The sequence below is a fragment of the Canis lupus genome, chromosome 19 (genome assembly GCF_048164855.1).
Source record: "Canis lupus baileyi chromosome 19, mCanLup2.hap1, whole genome shotgun sequence".
Classification (NCBI taxonomy): Eukaryota; Metazoa; Chordata; class Mammalia; order Carnivora; family Canidae; genus Canis; species Canis lupus.
Genome location: NC_132856.1, coordinates 25,459,242 through 25,478,067, shown reverse-complemented (window position 1 = coordinate 25,478,067; position 18,826 = coordinate 25,459,242). Strand labels below are relative to the sequence as shown.

Below are 18,826 nucleotides of genomic sequence, written 5' to 3'. Positions count from 1 at the left end.
TGATCCGAGGTTAAAGACCCGCGCACGTGCCTTCGCTGCCTCTATGTTCCTGCGGGGGGGGGCCCCCCCGGATCTCTCGGGGATGTTGAGAATTTAGTAAAAAAGCACGTCGGGGGTACCCCTTCCCTGTGGCAGGCGCTGCTGAGGACACAGTGAAGGAGGTTGACGGGTTGGTGGGATTGTTTTGCTTTTTGTTTTTTTGTTTTTTTGCTCTCCGAGAGGTCAGAGTCTAGTAGGAGAGGTTAACTAGTAACAATGAGGCAAATAAGGATTTTTTTTTTCTTTTAAGATTTTGTTTCTTGGGGATTCCTGGGTGGCTCAGCGGTTTAGCGCCTGCCTTTGGCCCAGGGCGCGATCCTGGAGTCCTGGGATCGAGTCCCGCATCGGGCTCCCGGCGTGGAGCCTGCTTCTCCCTCCTGTGTCTCTGCCTCTCTCTCTCTCTCTCTATGTCTATCATAAATGAATAAATCTTAAAAAAAAAAATTATTTAGGGATCCCTGGGTGGCGCAGCGGTTTAGCGCCTGCCTTTGGCCCAGGGCGCGATCCTGGAGACCCGGGATCGAATCCCACATCGGGCTCTTGGTGCATGGAGCCTGCTTCTCCCTCTGCCTGTGTCTCTGCCTCTCTCTCTCTCTCTCTCTCTCTCTCTCTGTGTGTGACTATCATAAATAAATAAAAATTTTAAAAAAATTATTTATTTATTCATGAGGGACATACAGGGAAGGGTAGAGACTCAGGCAGAGGGAGAAACAGCCCCTCTCCACCCCCGCCCCGCCCCGCCCTGCCCTGCAAGGAACCTGATGCAGGACTCAATCCCAGGACCCATGAGTGGAAGGCAAGGTGCTCAACCGCTGAGCCGACCCAGCTGCCCTGCAAATGAGGACCTAAGCTACCTATCATGAATAGGCAAAGCAAAGAGGACTTTTAGGGCAGTGAAAGTGCACTTTATGATATGATGATGATGGATGCATGTCAGCACGTGTTCATCCCAACCCATAGAATATAACGACACCTGGAAGGAATTTGTAATATGAACTAAAGGCTGTCAGTGATAAGCATGTGTCCGTGTACAACTACGACACACAATGTATTCACGTGGCCGTTGTAACAAATATACCACCGCTCTGGGGGAGGCTACTGACCAGCGCAGAGGCTCGGTATTTGAGTTGCAGGGAAGGGAAAGTGAGAAGGGAAATCTCTGTACCTTCTGCTGAATTCTGCTGTGAACCTAAAGCTGTTCTTAAAAATATAAAGTCATAAAAATAGTTTTAAAAATACTGTCATGGACAATTGCTTAGTTGGGAGTATAGCAGTTAAAAGGGAGGAATGTGGGGCTCCTGGGTGGCTCTGACAGTTGAGGCTCAGCCTTCCACTCAGGCCCCCATCCCACCCCCTGTTCCGCAGGGAGCCACTTCTCCCTCTGCCCTTCTGTTTACTTGTACGCTCGCTCTATCTGCCTCTCTCTCTCAAGTAAATAAATAAAATCACTAAAAATAATTAAAAGGGGGGGAATGTGGGGTGCTGGGTGGTTCAGTGAGTTAAGCTTTTGCCTTCAGCTTAGAACATGCTCTCAAGGTTCTGGGATCAAGCCCCAAATCCTGCTCACTGCACAGCAGGGAGTCTGCTTTGCCCTCTCCCTCTGTGCAACCCCCCTGCTTTTGCTCCCTCTCACATACTCTTTCTCTGTCAAATAAATAAATGAATTTTTTTTAAAGGAGGGGAGGATCCCTGGGTGGCTCAGCGGTTTAGTGCCTGCCTTTGGCCCAGGGCACGATCCTGGAGTCCCAGGATCAGGTCCCGCATCAGGCTCCTGGCATGGAGCCTGCTTCTCCCTCTGCCTGTGTCTCTGCCAACCACCCCCCCATGTCTATCATGAATAAAAATAAATAAATCTTTAAAAATAAAAATAAATAAATAAAAATAAAAAGGAGGGGGAGAGGGGATGAAATATTTACCTCTAGTGTTTTCTGCATGAGTTCCATTTTCAAATAAGAAAAGAACCCAAGATGATAATGAAAAGTCCATCTTTATAAAGAACTCTTCATAAAGAGGAAAAGAGAGGAGTCCAGAAATCACCAAACTATTATCCTTAAATAGTAATTAATGCAGGCCACATTCATCAGTGAGCAGAATTATTCAAAGGAGAGTTTGTGTGAGACTTGGCAATGAGGAGATCAGGCTGTTAAATCCCTACATCCCTAAAACATAGCATTTTAGTATTCTTGAGGCTAGAAGTCTGAAACCCAGCAAAGCTGCACTCCATTCCAGGGACTCTGAGAGACAATCCATTCCATGCCTCTTTCAGCTTCTGGATGCTGGCCTGGGGTTCCCGGGCCACATCACTCCAGCCTCTACTCCAACTTTACTAGATTCTGTGAGGCTGTCCCCAAACCCCCTCTGCCTCTCTAAATATACATATTTGCAAGTATGCTTGCATTTAGAGTCCACCCAGGTAATCTAGGGTAAGTTCTTCCTCAGATCCTTATATTCACCACATCTTTTGCCACTTTATACAAACTAATATTCACAAGTTCTGATATTTTGATGTGGACATAACTTTTAGGGACCCACCATTGATTCTACTGCATGAGTCTTCAGATGGAATGCACTTTGAAGCACATGGCATCACTTGCAATGTTTTCTTGCCATTAAAGTTATTTGAGTTTAATAAACACTGTGGAATTTATGATCATTTACAGGAATACTGGGGATAGAGATATAACATGAACTGACTCTCTAATGAGGGAAAACCAAAATGTGGAACGGTCTTAGGACACCAGCTATGGGATTTTTGGGTGTAAATCAATTGCATTTGAAAAGGTGAAGGAGGATTGTTCTAGAGTAAAAGAGATTTAAGAACATAACCTTAACTAAGGACATAATTTGTGATCCTTATTTGGATTCTAATGAGATCAAAGCAACTCTAAAAAGAGCTCTTTGGGTCAATTGGGAGAATCAGATTTTTGAGTAGTAGATGATCTCAAGGCATTGGAATGAATTTGATTAGCTGTGGCAATGGCATTATAGTTGTGTCAGGCATGTTTTCCTTAGGTCCTGGCTGTGCCCCCTACCCCCCACCCCGCCCACCCCAGCTCCATGTTCACTCCAGCTGTTGCTGTGGTGCCCAGGGTCCTGCAGGTGAAACCTGATGGCACCTTCCCTAGGCTGCACCACAGATCTCTCACTTTCTGCTCTGGGCTGTTTGGGGCTTCTCTGATGCCTCCTGCAGGACACCAGTGGGAAACTTTCCACCTATTCTGTCTGCTTCTGAAGCATTCCATTGCAAACCTGGCAGTGTAAAAGTGTTAACACCCCCCCCCCCATGTGGCATCCCAGACCATGACATGGGAACCAGTGGACAAACATTCCCCATTTCAGTCACTTAATACACAATTTGAATGAAATCCTGTAGTTCCTCAGAGGTTCACAATCCAGCCCAGGTGCCCACAGGTGCATCCTTGCATTGACTTTGCCTCCTCCTTGCTTCCACCTTCTCAGTTCCACATTGTTCCTTGGGCTCACTTCCCAAAATAACAACTTGCATGCAAGCCCTTGTTTTAGGCTCTTTTTCTGGGAGGGATCCTAGACTGGGAATGTGGTTATGACAGAGAGTGATCATTTAAAAGGCATGCATATTGAAGTATTTAGAGGTGACATTTCGTGATGCCCAAGCTTTATTTCAACAGCATAAAAGCAGGAAGAGAAAGAAAGGGGGAGATGAAGCAAATGTGGTGAAATATTAGATTGTTGAAAGTGTCAGGTCAATAGGAGAATATTCTTGTGACATTTCCTCCGTTAGAACATATCCGTCCTCTTTACTCAACAGACAAAGGAGGATTTCAGTGCTGTGTCTCTGAGTTAGGAGAGTGCATTCAATCTATAATTTCAATAAATAACAGGCCATATCATTTTTTAAAATTTACTTTGCTTTATACTACGTTATTTACAGTAGATTCTTCCATTGATATTGACATTTAATTCCCAAGGATTACTGATATATACCAATACCATGATATGATAGTACCAGGCACATTGAACTTGCTTTATGTTTCTCAATTATACCTCATCACAACCCTGTGACATTATCTGTCTTTCTTCACTTACACCTCTTACATTTACTTTTTTGCACAATCTTCCCTCCTCTCATACTGCTTCCTGGTTGCCCCTTTGCTCCCCCTCCTTTCTCTTTGCATTTATCCTTTAATTTTAAAAATGAAACTGCTAGTTGGTTTACAAGCAAAAATGGGTTTATTCAGAAATAGCAGAGAATGGCAATACAAGGCAAGAAAACTACAGCAAAAATTATAAGCCAGTCCCCCAGACAAAAGAGAGGAACGTTCTTTTATAGAGGAAAGGAGAAGGGAGCTAGGAGACTGATTAAAACAAAACAAAACAAGCATTGGAGTAAACTGGGAGCTGGAATTAGAGTGGCTTCTCATTGGCTGACTTGTGACTATCTCTCATTGACTGGGCTGTTGCCAGGAGCAGAGGAAAACCTTTCTTCCCCCTGCTGGGTAGGAAAGTAGTACCTAAAGTAGTATCCTGAGCAAGGTCCATCTCTTTTGATTTGATTTGCAATTGACCAGGAGTGGTGGGCATGACAGGTCCCTTGACAGCCTCCCAACTATACTTTAGTGACATTTCCTTTTATCAATCCTGTCTCTCTCTTTCTTCCCTTCACTTTCCCCCCTCTTCCTACCTTTCTTAATTGCAACATTTTTTTTTCTGCAGATTAGCTTGCAAATTTTATGGCTCAAATTCAAATCCCCATTCAACCACATCCTATCTGAGTGACCTCAGGTAAGTTACTTGAGCTCTAAGCCTAAATTTGCTCATTCATAAAATGAACAAAGCACTTTAGTAACAGTGCATTGTAGCAGTGAGGTAAGTGCTTGTTTGTTTACTGGGTTCAGTCTCTGGCAGATGGAAAGTAATCAAAATTGTTTTCTATTATTATTATCACTGTTACTTATTACTCTATTATTTTTTAAGATTTTATTTATTTATTCATGACAGACACACAGAGAGGGAGAAAGAAAGGCAAAGACACAGGCACAGTCCTGACGTGGGACTGGACCCAGGGTCTCCAGGATCCGGCCCTGGGCTGAAGGCAGTGCTAAATGGCTGAGCCACCCGGCCGCCCTTATTACTCACTTTATTTTTTTTTATTTTTATTTTATTTTATTTATTTATGATAGGCACACAGTGAGAGAGAGAGAGAGGCAGAGACATAGGCAGAGGGAGAAGCAGGCTCCATGCACCGGGAGCCCGACGTGGGATTCGATCCCGGGTCTCCAGGATCGTGCCCTGGGCCAAAGGCAGGCGCTAAACTGCTGCGCCACCCAGGGATCCCTATTACTCACTTTAAATGTAACAGTGACTATGACCAATGTGATTGCCACATCCATGGTGTTTATAATGGAGCTATTGAGAAAAATGAAACATGAAGCTAGTAAATGGCAGAACCAGGGTTTAAATTGAGACCTGAGGGATCCTTGGGTGGCTCAGCAGTTTAGCACCTGCCTTCGGCCCAAGGCGTGATCCTGGAGTCCCAGAATCAAGTCCCACATTGGGCTCCCTGCATGGAGCCTGCTTTTCCCTCTGCCTGTGTCTCTGCCTCTCTCTCTCTCTCTCTCTCTCTCTGTGCCTCATGAATGAATAAATAAAATCTTTAAAAATAAATAAATAAATTGAGACCTCTTTGTTTCCAGTTTTTTAAGATTTATTTCTTTTTATTTGACAGGGAGTGAGGGAGAGAGTGGGGTTTGGGGTGGGGTCAGAGGGAGAGAGAGAAAGGGAATCTTGAGCAGACTCTCTGCTCAATGAGGAGCCCAACTTGGGGCTTGATCTAACAACCTCAAGATCACAAACCTGCACTGAAATCAAGAGTCAGACACTTAACTGAGTCACCAGATTCCCTTAGACCTGACTGTTTTTAAGTGTCAAATGACAAAACTAAAACTTAGCAATGAGTTTGATGTCTTTTGTTCAAGGGGAAATAATCCATGGATTGAGGGAAAACAGTGCTTCACAAGCAGTGGCCCAAATTTCTCGAAGGGTTTAGGGCAAAAGGGAGTAAGATGTGCTGGGACAAATCCATAATTTCACATGGTTTCTACTCCCCTGAGTGGATAGGTGAATTCTTCATGCCTTTGACAGGAAAAGTGAATGATATAATTAATAATTGCATAATGTCTTGATGATTTTTTGAATAATGCCAACTATTTAGCATGATTTTAGCCAAAATTTCTTTTAGCTCAATAACAGGTAGCATCTCTTCCTGATCTCTGGGTTGTGGTAGGGTATGGTGAATGGGTCGGTGAAACAATAGAAAAAATATATCATTCTCTCCTTTGATTTCTGACACAGAGCTACAAGAACCCATAGGAGAATCTTTTATTCCCACGAGGCAACTCTCGGTGGGCTCTTGGATAGCCCCAGGATGAGGGCAGATCACCAGAGAGATTAAACCATGATTGGAAGCTTGGAGATTTCAGCCCACCTCCCATCTTTTGTGAAGGGGAGAGCAGCTGGAGATTGAGTGAACAATTGATTGAGTCTACATGATAAATCCCTCCATAGAAATCCATATAGTACTAGGTACAAAGAGTGTCCAGGTTGGTGAACATAACCACATGCTGTAGGGAGACACCCCCAACTCCATGGGGGCAGAAGCTCCTTTGCTCAGGCCCTTCTGGACCTCACCCTATGATTCTCTCCATCTGGCTGTTTGTCTGGATTCTTTATCACATCCTTTACTGCATTATATACCAATAAAAGTAAGTAAATATTTCCTTGAGTTCTATGAGCTGTTCTAGGAAATAATCAAACCCACGAAAGGGTTTATGGGAACCTCTGATTTATAGCTGGCTGGTCAGAAGTACAGGTGATAACCTGGGATTTATGATTGGCATCTGAGGTGGGGAGCAGGGTCAGTGTTGTGAGACTGAGCCCTTAACCTATGGGGTCTACACTCTGTTTAGTGTCAGAATTGAATTAAATTGAATTCTAGGACACACCCAGCTGGTTTCAGAAAGAATTACTTGGCATGTGGAAAACCTCAGTCCATTCAAAGGGAGAGTTTGCCGTTCTAAGGAAAATCAGATCAAATTACTAAAGACAACTGACATGGAAGTATGATTTATTATTAAAGTATTTGATTATAACTCAAAATACAAATTATATTTCTATACCAGGGGAAAAAAAGGGAAATCTATTTGAGTTCCATTTCTGAAAGGCAAAATTTTGTGAGTTCAACCTGGGATATTTCCTGTGGCCTAATTGGATAAAAGCAATTCACTTGTTTGATCCAATTCCTTGTAACTTGTCCATCTGACTAATTTCAAATGGCAAGGGCAGAAAGGCCTAGTTTGAGTGTATACCAGGGTTTTTAGTCAGGACTCCTTTTGTTGTCAGAGGCAGAAACTGAAGCCAAACCCATGGTATTTACTGGCTGACAGAAAACACCCCAGAAGAAGGGGCATCTGGGTGGCTCAGTGGTTTAGTGCCTGCCTTTGGCCTAGGGCATGTTCCTGGAGTCCCAGGATTAAGTTCCACATTGGGTTCCCTGCATGGAGTCTGCTTCTCCCTCTGCCCATGTCTCTACCTCTCTCCCTCTCTCTCTCTCTCCCTTTCATGAATAAATGAATAAAATCTTAAAAAAAAAAATCCCAGAAGCAAAGAGTGCCCATTCTTAAAGATAACTGGTATCATGGACGCAAACATCATGAGAAGTCTGTCTCTCTCTTGGTCTCTGGTCTGAGTTTCTCTCAGCTTGGCTTCTTTCAAACCCCCCACCCCTTTTTTTACATGGTGAGGAACTTAGGAACTTGGGGTTCTAGTATCACATCTGTAACTTTTCTTGATTAGATGAAAGAGAGCCCTCATGTCCCAGCTCAAATTCTAAAAATAGCTAAGATTCTGAGGCAGACCATTGGAGTCTCAGTTCCATTCCTGAATAAATCTCTTGGGCCAAAGAGACTTGCCATGCTGCTTTGGGTTGGGTTCAAGTACAAGTGGTTTGATTAAGGAAGTTCTCCCAGTGGGAAATGTTAAGGGAATGGGAGAAAGAAGAAGAGGAAAACAGTCAATTAAAACTAATTTCAGATGAAGTGCTGGCCAACCCCTGATCTCACAGGGAGCTCTGGAGCATATTCACATATCAGAGTTTGTCCCCATCTTGAAAGAAGGGAGCTGGGGTTTTGCCACTGTACACTAGTCATTGACCATAGGTTACCCTGAGGAAATATAATCTTCTAGATATTTTTAGCTCTGGCGCTCTAGAGGTGAGACAGCTCCAGTACCCCAAGGGCAAACCTCTGAAGAAGGTTGCAGGTATTAGCAATTTGTAGCATAGGCCAGGGAAGTTGGGGACTGGGCATACAACATTGACTAGTATTGTCCATATATCCCCATCCCTGAGTGGCCAAAGTGTTGATCTTTGTGATTGGCAGCTCCAAGGAGAACCATGTTTTTGAGTGGAGAAACAACAGTTTACTGAAAGAGGGACGATCCTATTAACTAAATAAGAAAGAGGTGACAGGCAGGCAGAATAATGAATGTCAATTCTGTGTAGCCTCAACTCATTTGGACTCACCAAATTTAATCCCAAACAAGTTGAGTCAAGGTCATATAAACACACACTTGGAGAAGGAATTATTACATTCACTGAGCATGTCACTAACACTATTTTTGTTAACAGCTTCATCAAGGTATAATCAGATACAATAAATGGCACATATTTAAAGTGTAAGTTTGATAAAATCTGACATATGTGTACACCCATGAAACCATCACAACCATCAAGATAATGAGCATCCCCATTGCCCCAGAAGCTTCCCTTTCTTGTCCGTCAGTGCCACCTCTCCTGATTTCCCCATCCTCAAGCAATCACACATGTGCTTTCTGTCATGATAGATTATTTTGTATTTTCTAGAGTTTTACAAAAATGGAACCCTACAGTATGTGCTGTTTGTTCTTGGTCCAACATAATTGAGATTAATCATGTTGTTTTGTGCATCATTCCTTTTATTGCTGAGAAGCATTCTGTTGTAAAAATACAATTTGTTAATCTATTCAACTATTGATGGAATCTAACACTTTTATATATCATATACATTACATTTATATGTCATATTCTTTCATCATTTAGATTTAATGCCCATTTTACAAAAGAGGCATTTATGCTCAGAGAGATGAACTAAGTTACCTGATAAATCAGCTCCTAAGTAGTGGAGCTTAGATCTCAGGTTTTGGGGGGTTCTTTTTGTTCTTTGGCAAAGCCTATGTTTTTTTCCACTCTTTCCATTCATCTGAGAACATAGACACCACTTGATTGTTATTCACTTTAATTGGTAAAATGTATATTTCAGAAGTTTTCCAAGTTTATACTCTTGCATAAGAGCCTTACCTTTAGCTTTGATGTTTCTTTATGCCATAACTAGGAAATAGCTCTCTTCTCTCTTTCCTCTTAAAATTAATAAAATAAAGTAATTCAGTAGGATGCTCCCTAGAGATTGGCAATGATTGGTCATTTTTACTCTACTATACCAAGTCATTTGTCCATTTCATTATTGAGCTAAACAGCTGATGGTTTAAGAAGTCAGCACTAAGTGCATGCCCCATACAGGTGCCTTGAGATTTCAGAGTAAAATGGGAAATAATACTAGACAAAAGCAATGGGAATTTCAGCAGACTTCTCCATGACAAAATCTCACATCTCACTTCTTAGAAAACACCACTGCACCAACACTAGCACCTTAAATTTATAAATTTACATTTTGGACTTGTGAATGTCAAATCCCCCAGTACAGTTGTAAACTCTTTGAAAAGCATCCACCAAACCAACTCTATAAAATCTGGATATCCAAACTCCAAGTTTTAACTTCACTCAACCCAGAGGGTGTACACTCTAACTTGCCAGACCTAAAGTCTTTCGACAAGGAGATGCCTAAGAATACAGTTTGAGAGATTTTACCTATGTTATAATAACCTCATAAAGCAGTGGGAATTGAAGAGCTCGGCAGACAATGAGCCAGAGGGAAGATGAGTAGAGTCTGGGTTATTAAGAATGCAGCAGATTTTGTTAGAGTTCTTCCCACATCTCCTATGTCCTCACCCCTATATTCAGAAGGCTACTTACTGAAATCCCTTCAATTCTCCCTGGCTGAGGTCATTTGTCTGCCTTTAAGAACAGGCTTGGCCAGCATGCAGGATAAGCCAAAAGTGTAGAAAGGTTAATTCCCCTAGAAGCAATCCTCAACAAATAACAGATTATTGATGGATAAATACTCCAGTTCCCTTGTGCTTGGGTGGGATAATTCTAAAGGTATCCTACTTTGTCTCAGAGTTTCTCGCCTGCTTGATAAATCACCATTATTGTCTTCCTTCCCTTCTCTTTCTTACTTCCAACACCTTTATCTGTGCTTCCTGGAATCACTTCCCAAGTAAACTTCTTGCACCAAAATCCTTGTCTAAGAGGCTGCTATTGGGGAAAGCCAAACAAAGGCAGACATTAACTAGAGTAGTAACAGCAACCACTGTAACAAGTCCACAGCATATTGGGTTCAAGGCTTCATATATATTAACCCATCCAATACCCATAGAGAATGTAAAAAAAAGTAGGTGTTTTTTATTCCCCTTTGACTGATGAGGAAATCAAGTCTTTGAAAAGTCAAGAACATTACTCAATTTCATGCATTAAATAGCTGAGTCAGGTCTTCCCCAGGTCTGAGTGACTCCCAACTCTGTTTTATACACTATCAAAACTCACAGGCCAGCCCCCTTAGAGTCGTGGAGTGCACCATAATACAAGCTTACTTTGTGGCCCTCGGAAATGCCAACATCTTTTTCTTATACGGTTGATAGCACCCAGGAAAGGACTAAGTATATTGTAGCTCCCAGCAGAAACTAGTAAAATCAGAAAAATTTTTTTCTTTATTTGTTGTGCATCTTTTGAAGCCTTGACATGCATTTTAAAATGAGCATTAGCTCTCCTAGCTGTGTTTGCAGAAGTAATATCAAAATGATACCCTATTCACGTTTCTGTCTACCATTTATTTTGGCCTCACTGGTGTGCTGATGAAATTACTATAAGTGAACATTCTCATTCTGTGCTTCTCATTATTGAGGAAAGAAACTCAAGGAGTTCCCAATATATTTTATTTTTTTAATATGATAACACACACACTGTTTTCCTTGTTCTTGTATATATGCGATTTATCTATCAGAGCAACTTCTATTTCTTATTCATTCTTATTCTTATTTTTCATGCATATGCCAGAGAGAAGGAATTTTAATCACTGAAGTAGCATTTGTATAATAAAAGTGATCTCCGCAATTCCTTCAGTGAAGAGCAGGAATAAATGATCTATAGATTCTTAATGCATTGCTCCAAATACGAGTTTCAATTTGCGCAGAAGTTTCAATAAATTGTTCTGTGTCCCTAAAGACCTGCAGATGCCTCACGGGATATATTGTAAAGGATTCCATTTAGAAAGAATTTTATGAGTAATATATTCTCTGCACTTGTCTCTCCTCTGTTAATGGCTAACGACATTGAATAATATAAGCATGCTGTTTTTCTTTTCCTTTAATAAGAGGTCTAGCATAAACGTCACTCTGTAGTTTTTTTAATTTTTCAGAATTCAGCACAAACTTTTCCCTTTTTTTATATTTAAATTCGATTTGCCAACATACAGTATAACACCCAGTGCTCATCCCATCAAGTGCCCACCTCAGTGACTGTCACCCAGTCACCCCATCACCCCATCCTCCTTCCCTTCTTCCCTTTTGTTCATTTCCCAGAGTTAGGAGTCTCTCTCATAGTTTGTGTCCCTCTCTAATTTTTCTGACTCAGTTCCTCTCCTTTCCCTTATAATCCCTCTCACTATTTCTTATATTCCACGTATGAGTGAAACCATATGATGATTGTCCTTCTCCGATAGAGTTATTTCATTCAGCATAATACCCTCCGGTTCCATCCACGTCGAAGCAAATGGTGGGTATTCGTCCTTTCTAATGGCTGAGTAATATTCATGTGTGTGTATATATATGTGTATATATATATACACACACACATATATATATAATGTATACACACACACACACACACACGCACGCACCCCACATCTTCCATATATATACCACATCTTCCTTATCTGTTCATCTGTCGAAGGACATTGTGGCTCCTTCCACAGTTTGGCTGTTGTGGACATTGCTGGTATGAACATGGGGGTGCAGGTGCCCCGGCGTTTCACTACTCAGTATCTTTGGGATAAATCCCCAGCAGTGCAATTGCTGGGTCATAGGGTAGTTCTATTTTTAACTCTTTGAGGAACCTCCACACTGTTTTCCAGAGTGGCTGCACCAGTTCATGTTCCCACCAACAGTGCAAGAGGGTTCCCCTTTTTCCACATCCTCTCCAACATTTGTTGTGTCCTGTCTTGTTAATTTTAGCCATTCTGACTGGCGTGAGGTGGTACCTCATTGTGGTTTTGATTTGTATTTCCCTGATGGCAAGTGATATGGAGCATTTTTTTCATGTAGCACAGGATTTCAAAGCACAGCACAACAGGAGTTGAGACCAAATGAGAGCTTACACTTGTACAACAATTAACTCTATACTTAAGAAGTAGCATCACTACACTCAGTTTTTATCTGTGGTACCTTTACAATATGCCTATGGCACAGTATTATTATTATACCCATTTCTTAGGCCATAACCGAGGCTTAGAAAGGGTAAGTAATTTATTGAAGGTCACACAGTTATTACAATGTTTTAATGTTACCCACAAGTTTTGTCATTTTGTACCTTTATAACCCATTCTACTTAGACTTATCATATAGTCACTGCCCTACAGTTTAGTCTAAACATCAAATATTTTGTCTTTAAAACTTGGCACTTGTTCCAAAGGCATTAAGTAGTTTATGCTTTACATTATGTGGCTGAAGACTTTTTATTTTACGTTGTTGGATATAAGAAGTGGTAACCCGTATTTTTGAGACATCTCAATCAATTTTAACCTATTAAATGATAACATCAAATTTTTCATGTTTTTTGTTGTTTGGGTAGTTAAAAAGATCACAGAATTTACTTACATATGCTCATGATTCATTTCTGGCTTTACTGTGGTCTGATAGTATTGATGGAGGACTGTTTAAAACATAAATTAATTATCATGCATAGAATAAAGAACTGTTTTTCCTCTTAAATTTTAATTTTAGATTTTTTTAGCCTAAGGAGGTTACGAAGCTTCATGTCTGATATCCAAAACCTTCATGCAAGTCTAACATCAGTAGAGTATCCTTTTTGAAATTGTTTTTAAAATTTCATATGGAAAAGGAGAGAGAGGAATTTATCACCCATTTTTACCTTGTTTGGTTTCTAACCTGTGCCACGCATGTCCCGGTATTACTTACTTTCATTGTATTGGTGTAACAGCCATGAGAAGCAGATTCTAATGAACCCTAGATTTTTCACCAAGGCTCTACAAGGTCAGGGAACTTGCCTAAGCTGATGCCAATGGGAAGAGGCAGGATGGTGACTGGAATCCTGAACTGCCAAGCTTGATGGCCCAGGGATTTTTCCATTCCAGTGTATCCCAAAGCATGGATGGCCCAGAAAACTAATTTTAAGAATGATGATAAGTATTACATGAAAATAAGGTTTTCATATAGGCCAAATTAATTTGGGAAACAACAAAGTTAGCCAGAGTTCTTCACTCCAGGAGTTTTTCAGAGCCCATTATATGCTAATTCATAAACTCAGTCTGGATGGTGGCAAGCAAAATTCTAAGATAGTCCCCCAACATTACAACCCCTGGGTCCTACATAATCTCCTCCCCTTGAGAAAGTGGGATTTGTGAAACTGATGGGACATTACTCCTATAATTAGACTATGGTATATGGCAAATATGAATAATCCCAAATCAGTTGACTCAGAATTAATTTAAAAAGCTATTTTCCTGGGTGGGCCTGACTTAATCAGGTGAAAGCCCTTTAAAGAGAAACTGGGATCATCCTGCTGACCATGAAAAACAAGTAGGCATGTGTAATTACCTATAGAGAGGGCTCTCTCTAGTTGCTGAGGGCCTGAATCCAAACTCCAAAAGGAACTGAATTCTGGCAGTTAGCACATGAGCTTGGAAGAGGCCTGAGTTCCAGAAAAGAACACAGCTCAACCAATGCTGTGATATTGCTCGTGTGAAAATCTGTGCAGAAAACCCAGCTAGGCCAAGCCTGGACTTCTGAGCCATGGAAGCTGTGGGCCTTGTTTTATGCTGCTAAGTTTGTGGCAATGTATTATGCAGCGTTGAAAACTAATGTGGAGAAATAACACTTAATTGTCAAGAAATCTTTTCTTTCTAACATTTCTTCCCCAGTGTATCTCGTAAGACTGGTGTTTCTTAGGGCTTCTAGGTGATTCAGTCTGTTAAGCATTGGACTCTGGATTTCAGCTTAGGTCATGATCTCAGGGTCATGAGATCAAGCCCCAAGCTGGGCTCTGCACTGAGTGGGGAATCTGTTGAGATTCTGTCTCTCCCTCTGCCCTCCCCAAATAAAAATGATAAAAATAAAAAAGACTGGTGTTTTGTAAAATTAATTTTTAGGAAATGCTGCATTTTAAATGACTTTCATCTCTCCATTGGAGAAAGAGTAGTAGTCAGCATACAACATTTGCTTCCAGAAACAGACAGACTTTGTTTCAATTAAGAGAAGGGACACGTGCTCCTTTAGGGGACCAGACTCTGCAGGATGAGCACTGAAGCTGATAAAATAACAAGTACAAAGGAAAATGGCAAGGTTTAAGTTTTGCAATGGTTAATTTTCTACATCAACTTGACTGGGGCACAGGGATTTGAATTTGGTTAGGCATTATTTCTGGGTGTGTCTGCAGGGATGTTTCTAGATGACATTAACTGAGTCAGTAGACTGAGTAGAGCAGATTGTCCTCCCCAGCATGGGTGGGCCTCGTTTAATCCACTGAAGGACTGAGTAGAACAAAAGCCTGAGTAAGAAAGAATTGTCTGTCTCTACTCGACTGTCTTCAAGCTGAGACATCAGTCTTCTGCCTTTGGCCTCAAACTTACACTGGAACTTACACCATTGGCTCTCCTGGTTCTCAGGCCCTTGAACTTGGACTATAATTTTGTCATCAGTTCTCCTACATGCCCAACTGGCCAACTGCAGATTTTTGCCTTCTCAGTCTCTGTAATCTTATGAACCAATACATATACACATATGTATATATTTATATTTGTAAATATAATGTATAAATATAACTATTCTGTTGGTTCTGTTTCTCTGGAGAACTATACTGATGTGACTGGGTTCATAGTGATGGAGAGTGGTGGGAACCTAGAGCAATGAGTGGCCACTAGGACAGTTCTTCATATGGTGATGTTTATCCTGGGAAATCATTGCAGTTTGAGGCACTCCCCTTTTCAGCCTGACCAGTTCTGAAATCTAAACCATCATTTCCCTAGATTTGATGAGTGATACTTTCCAAAAACACTGTAGGAATCCAAAATGCCAATAATGTACAATGAAAAGCATAAAAGTCGAAAAGACCATTTTGAGTGGGCCTGATTAGGATATATCCCTCTTGTAAAAAAGCCTCATTTGTGATGGTTTGCATATGAAATTAAAGAGAGAGGAATGCCCCGGTAACTCAGTGTTTGAGCATCTGCCTTTGGCTCAGGGCATAATCACGGGGTCCTGGGATTGAGTCCCACATCAGGCTCTTCATAGGGAGCCTACTTCTCTCTCTCTCTCTCTCTCTCTGTGTGTGTGTCTCTCATAAATAAATAAATAAAATCTTAAAAAAAGAAAGAAATTAAAGAGAAAGGGCATATCCTAGATGATTCCTAGGTTTCTGCTGGCAAACCAGATGGCTGGTTGGTGGTAGCCAAGACTGAAAAGGGGACAAAGGTTTAGTAGAGAAGGGTCATTGGTTAAGTCATATTGACTTTAAAAAAAATGTATTTATTTATTCATGAGAGACACAGAGAGAGAGGCCGAGACATAGGCAGAGTGAGAGGCAGGCTCCCTGCAGGGAGCCCAATGCGGGACTCAATCCCAGAACCTCAGGATCATGACCTGAGCCAAAGGCAGATGCTCAACTGCTGAGCTACCCAGGGGCCCCTAAGCCATATTGATCTCAAGATGCCTTTGAGATCTTCAAAAAAGAGATGTCAAAAAAGGCAATTAAATATGTGGTCACTTCTAGGCTAGAAGTATACATATTGTGGAACACCTGCATAAATGTCATCACTGAAGCTATGACCATGGAGGAGATTGTCCAGGGATGGGAGAAAAAAGAAATTCTAAGATTCCAGAGGAATTCCTATAGTTAGTGGGCTGATGGAGGAGGATAAACCTGAAAGGGTGACAAGAATCTTCTGTAAAAGCATAAGATGATGAAGTTTGAGCTCCTACTCGAAGGATAATTAAGCTTCTGACTAAAAATAGTAGGACAGACATTCAGGGATGGAGGGAACGTAATGAACTGAATCACTCAGGACAACGTGAGCAGGGCAGATATACGGAAGAGCAAGTTACACAGTTTGATTGTTGAGCCTGAGAGGGAGACAGAATGACAAAGGAAATGGTTGCCATATGATGAAGAATCTCCAAAGTCGCTGTTAAAGTTTGTATTCACTCAGCAGACATATAGTTTTTAAACTTGGGAGGCTGAGTGTCATGGCTCTGGACATCCTGTCTACACCTTAACTATAGCACCTTGGCTTTTTCTTTTCATATATGGCTAAGACAGTACTTTCAGATATAAATCTGTGGGTTTTTTTCCCTCTGTATATCGTTCCATTCAAATAGAGATTTGCTTTGTGCTCATTGCCTGTTTTGTTTTTCCATTCATAGAGGCCAGGGGTTGGAAACATAAATTGCCTAGAATCACCAGGCGGGTAATGTAAACAGATGAAGTGCATTGGATGCAGGAAAATCAAGAAACGATGAGGTCTGCGGTCAACTGGAGAGCACTTTTCTCCTTTAAAGGATACGGATTTGAGCTTAAACAGAAATACTGTGCAAGCCACACAAAGCTTGTCTGGGCTGTAGTTACCCCAAGTATTATATGTTTATGACCTCAGAATTAAACTTGGAAGAAACAGGTAAAGAAGGTAGCAAAAAATTAAAAGGCACAAAATTTACAGGTTTACTAGAATATGCTAAAGAAGCAAACAAGAGATTGCAGCTGCAACACTCCACACCCTAAGATGGGGGAAATTCCTCCAGACTTGTGGGGGGACACCAAAAGGAGAGTTTAGAGGGTTCCTGAATTCCTCCTGTCTGGGCTGCCAAGGAAGTAACAAGACCTCAAGGCAGTGGCTGTATATGGGCAGACATGATGTCTGCAGACGAGCAAGCAGAAGAGAGCAGAGAGCCTTTACCCTGGAAGGGTCCAGGTGCACAGGGACAGTGAAGCACTCAACAGCAACTCCTTGGGACCCACATATGAATGCAGACCAGAGAACACCCTCTATCCTTAACTTGTTGGCTCTGTGCTCAACCCTGGAAATATAGAGATGGACACAGTTTAGGCTGAAGTGGTTTTCTTGCTTCTAGAAAAGTTGAGGGACTATGGTGCCTGGGTGGCTCAGTCGGTTAAGCATCTGCTTTTGGCTCAGGTCATGACCTCAGGGTCCTGGGATTGAGGCCCATGTCAGGCTCCCTGCTCAACAAGGAGTCTACTTCTCCCTCTGCTCCCAGCTCCATGCACTCTCTCTCTCTTTCTCTAATCAATAAATAAAATCTTAAAAAGAAAAATGAAGAACAGTCAGAAATTAAGCTAAATTGTTTTTCTATTATAAGAATAGTTATGACAAATTTCACCCACCTGAGCCTGAGCCCAAGATTCATATCTGTTTTGTACATCCCAGAGTTTCAGAAGCATTGTGCCAGTGTGCTTAGATAGCCTTCCACCACAAAGAATTATCCAGCCTAAATGTCAATTGTGCAGAGGTTGAGAAAACCTGGGCTTTGTGGAACATCCTGAGAAAAATACTCCCATTACCATATGAAACATATATCCTTAGTCTGTGTAATGATACAGACTCTTCTATAAAATATTTGTAAGATTGGACAGTGAACTTTTTCAAGTCAACTATTTTATAGCTCTGAATTTCTAGAACTCAGCCCATCAAAGATGCTCAATAATTACCCAATGAACAAAAGATGAAACTATAGCTAGCATTTACTGAGCTCTTACCATGTGTCAGGCACTTCTTTAATATCTGACTTCATAACAACTTGAAATTAGATACTATTTTTATCACTTCATTTTACAGATGAAAATAAGAAGCTTGGAGAGGAAAGTCACTTTCTAGAAAGAAAAGGAGCCAGTACTGGAAACCTTATGTATCTGACTCTAATTTTTGTTTTATTTTCCATCACACGGCACCATATCTCTTTTAACATGGACCCAAATTGTGTTGGCCATAATCAAATTTCCAATTACCCAAATGCTGGAATAAATGCCTTTATAAGCTTCATAAACTACCCTACCCCCCTTTTTTGTTTTGTTTATTGCCACTCTCTAAACTTGCTATTGCTATATGCACATTGAATTTATAAAGTACCATATTAGTCAGGAACATTCTATTTTTTATAGCACAAACATTTCCAGATGCATTTCTGGGATTTATGCATTAATATCATCAGTTGGATGGTGTGTTTCATATTATTTCAGTAGATAAGAAATCCTTAAAGGGAGGCTTGATGATAACAGTGCACAAAGATTGCCACTCCTCTCCCCATTTAAAAAAAATCCATTCTATTATTTGGGGGTGAAATGTAAACCAGCACATTT

At 41.1% G+C, this 18,826-nt stretch overlaps 1 long non-coding RNA gene across 1 annotated transcript; it reads left to right on the top strand.

Annotated features, from left to right (window-relative positions):
- Positions 1-22: 22 nt before the first annotated feature.
- On the top strand, positions 23-17,636 carry LOC140611297 (uncharacterized). The gene is made up of 3 exons (XR_012012576.1): positions 23-169; positions 4,732-4,800; positions 16,879-17,636. It is a non-coding gene; the product is annotated as an uncharacterized lncRNA (long non-coding RNA).
- The last annotated feature ends 1,190 nt before the right edge of the window (positions 17,637-18,826 follow it).